Genomic DNA, 4,296 nt, shown 5'->3' with positions numbered 1-4,296 from the left:
GTTACTACAATGAGATGATTGTTTTAGTGTCATGCAATACATAGGGATATGGTTCGGACATTTAAGTATGCTCTCGTTTGGGTTGTGGAGGAATGTTTATTTGATAGGGGACGAGTGCTAAGCATATGCCACAGAGAGTGGGGATTCGGCATATTGTAGAGAACGATGATGTCGTACAGATATTCAATAAATGATTTACTTTTTCATTGATTTCGATAGTTTATTTTACATGAAGGGTATTGTTACATGAATTGAACATTATTTTGACATTTCCTTGAGGTTTATGAAAGACTAAGTATTATAACTGAATTAGAAGTGTTCTATTTTTTGCTAGCTCGTTTCGTTTATTGGGATCTAGTTTCTGCAGAGGGCCTGTTTCACCAAAAAACTATAAGTGTATGTAGATTTATAAAACGACCTGGTTTGATGTAATCCTATTCTAATACCTGTTGATAAATAATGTTTGTAGTCTGTTCTCTCTTCCATATATGAATAAATTTTCTTATCTGCCTACCCGTGATATAGGCAGGGATGTTTGTCAAGCTGCATTTACAAAACTTTAAGGCGTCTTTGGGAACATCCCATTGGTGGCGGCCAATGAATTAGTTTATGCAGGGACATCAATCATAATCCTTCTCCTACTGGGGATATCACTCGAGGATTCCATTATTGATTATAAGGACGAGAAGAATGTACCGACTGTACTCTGCTTGTGTTACTTTCAGTCACTATATTCAACAGGTCACAACATGGTTCTCTCGATACCCAGGCATTGGATGCCAACAAAGAGAACGACTCTTCTTCCTGAGGCAATAATCGGTGCCCCATTGACAAAAATTATCCATTCGTGTATCAAGTTTACTAGTTATGAGAAATATGGGGGTGGAAGGAGACAAGGAAGAAAAGCATTCTCATCTCATTAAAGACTCCTCCAGAAGTATTTCCGACTGGACGTCGTCTTCCTCAATCAGAATTGGTCTTTGAGTATTTTAATGTCACAGATGTGGGGGTCAAAAATTTCAACGGACTTGTCCAGGACAATTTAATGTGGAAAGTTGAATCTGATCAAGTTTCGGGAGGGCGAGAGATTATGTCAGATTCTCAGATGAAGAGTATCATACATTTATGACTATTTTAGCCAACAAATGCATATATTATTACTCGCAAAGCTTATGTCATTGGCAGGGATGTCGGCCTCCAAAAACCAAGTGCTCGTTCTCAAGGTAATTTCATTCGACGACTCAAAGGAACCTCTGAGTGGGAGTATTAGACAAATTTGGTCACGAGTTCTCAATGTGTTTGAATCCCTCGAAACCAAAATTCATTTTGGTATTGAAATGTGGGACAGTGGGCAACGTACAAAGCGCCTAACTGAAAACAGGGGCAATAACTCGGAGAGAGTCACTCTGAATGGTCAGTACCCTCTAATATACTCCCAGATAGTCTGATTCGTCTGTTACAATTGATTGATGAGGTCTCCGTCGAACGAGTAATATGAACAGATGCTCACCTACCTCAATTTAGGGTCACATCTCCATTACGCTTTCTTTTTTTGATTCCATTGCGTATTTCTACCAAGTACTCCAAGGCACAGTGAATTGCTCGGAAAACTCCCCATATGGCAGGGTTATTGCTTTTTTGTATTTCTAGTTTTTTAAAGGGAAATATCAGTCTAATTCACGTCGATGTTTCTTCCGGCGGTCTAATTCAGTTCGTCTTTTACGAATGACTCGTTTGGATTTGCTTGTATTGCTAGAATGATATCCTCGACACTGAAGTTAGTCGAGCACTCCCCTTGGCTGTTATGCCTCATTTGTTGACTCCCTTGGCCACTAAGGACATTTTGTTTGGGGAATCAAAGAGAATCAAACCTGACTTGTCGCCGAATTCTGACAAACCGACCAATTTAGAATTAGTTTATTTGATCCGTTGATGTCTGTTTTTGCTCAAAACATCATGTTTAGGGGACAAAACAGTTTATTTGCTGCTATGAATGTCTCTATTCCTTTGGTACTGAAAAAATTTTACAAGATTGATTTGTTTCCTCAACTGCATTTGGACCAATTGGACAAGCTGCCTCAATCAACGATCTGCCAGTTCTCTCGATTTCAGACAAAGGATCATCGTTTTAGGACCTGAATGTTTTGTATTTCTTACAAGAACACTTTTTCTGTGACCTTTGAGGTGGCCGACATTGCCTTATTATCAGGTTGAGAGAGACCATAAGAAAATTTTGGTTGAAGTATTCAATAAACTGAACGAGATTGTTCTCTGTGACTCCAGCAGTTCACGTCGCCAGTTGATCACTCTCAATAAAATCGACGCCATTTTTAAGAATGAACCAGGCAGATGAGAAGGCGTAGTTCGCTGTTTTTTCACCATTTTGGTTGATTTATGTCTCTTTTGTTATCCAAAGACGCTTACTTCTAATGAGCCTCTCCATGCCTTCAGTCTCGTTTCCTTGGGTTGGCACGTTGTGTGTCAGGTTTAAGGGCACTGGTTTGGTCACATCAAAAAAAGAAATCAGTCCGTCCGGAGGAAATACGCTCAATGTTAGTGTGCTGTGATATTTGTAGATTTAATGTGGACGCCGAACCATATAATCCTGACCCCGATGGGTGCAGGGGACAAATGGTCAAAATGGCTAAAACGATATACAGACGTGTCCGACACAAATACCAGGCATTTTTAGGGTGATAATGTTATAGGCTTTGGCCACTAAAATTACTGGAATGTTGCTGCAGTTTCCGGACGTCCAACTGAAACGTCTGTCCATGTTGCGGACATTGTTTGATTCCTTGATTGAAGAGGCAGCGAATATGTTGTCGGATAATTAGTATTGATCTGCGTCTAAGTCCGAACCTGACTTTAACAATTCTCCTCTGTTCTGGCAGCCGGGCAAAGTTGGTGTGTTTGCCCCATTCCTGGATAAAGGTGACACTCTCCGATTGAATCCCTCCTTAACGTGGGGAGGTTTGCGCTTGGATTGAAGGGTTTAGGATCATTGGACTATGCCTTCTCTTCAGTCGCGTCATCCCCATCCACCTGTGTCGGAATGTTCTCAAATATATTATCAACCGGGAAATATCATGGCACGACTTTGCCTTTTAAAATCCCATTTTATAAGAGTTACTTCGTAAAATGTGTGGTTTTTCATGTGAGGAGATGGATTCGTTGTGTCTAACATTCAATGCCAGCATTGATATTAATAAGGCACTCATTCCCACTTACTAAGTAGATTTCAGAGGAAGAGGCCGTGACTGTCGACAATGTGAGGGAGTATGTCCGTTTATATTCTATGTACTGTATGGTCACTTGTTGCGAACCTGCTCTCAAGTCACGTTTTCTTGTCATTAGTTTAGAAAATTTGACAAGGAGTGTTGGAGGTTGTTCATGCTGACTTGTTTGACCATCTTTCTTCTGAAGATCTAAGTCTGATTTTGTCGGGTGTTCGGTCACTGAATCTCTCCTTTCTTATTTCCGTCACCACTATTGCCAACGAGTCAGGCACGTCCAACGTGGATACTTTTTTTCCTAGTTTTGGAATATTTTCGAGCGTATGGACACGTCTGACAAACATTACTTGGTTTGGGTGTTGTTTTTTATGCAACTTTATTTTTGGACTTCGAGTCCTTTCCTCCTATTCTCGAATGACGGGTTTCCCTTTACTCTTTCAATCAGTGTATGCCCATTGGAGAACTGTCGCTACCCCACTTCCAATACGTGCATTTTTAGATTGTATCTCCCTCTCAATTCTTCCAAAACAATGCTCAAATCAAAGTTGCTATCCGCTATTTCAGTAAGAAATTTATTTGATTCATATTTTTGTTCTTTGTTATTCCTTAATTTAACTTGTTTTATCATGATTATTAATACTTGTGGCATGCTTTTTCCTATCTTTATGGAGATGGGGACATGCACCTCTGACCTTGGCGATACAAGCTGGCAGTCCCAAATGATTGCTATCTTTGTGTAAATCCTTTTCTCAGGCGGGGTTATCTCCTAATAAAATTCAACATTTCTTAATTTGTTTAATAAACTAGTTTGGGTAGGAAATTCGTTATCACATCCCTCCTTTCTAGACAAACTAAACCCTTTTGCAGCGAAGGAAATTGCTTAAATCTCAATTCGACAATTTCTCGAAACCTCTAAAACCCAGCAAGATGACAAAACTGTTATAATCGTCTCAGAATCGATGCTAAGAAATGAACGAGAATCGAATGGATGCTCGAAGTAATGTGCCACTGTTTCACATTAAACATCGGGGACAACAACTTGGTTTCCGATATCGTCCAT

Source organism: Octopus sinensis, unplaced genomic scaffold, assembly GCF_006345805.1.
Source record: "Octopus sinensis unplaced genomic scaffold, ASM634580v1 Contig10079, whole genome shotgun sequence".
Taxonomy (NCBI): Eukaryota; Metazoa; Mollusca; class Cephalopoda; order Octopoda; family Octopodidae; genus Octopus; species Octopus sinensis.
Note: the sequence above shows the minus strand (reverse complement) of the source record.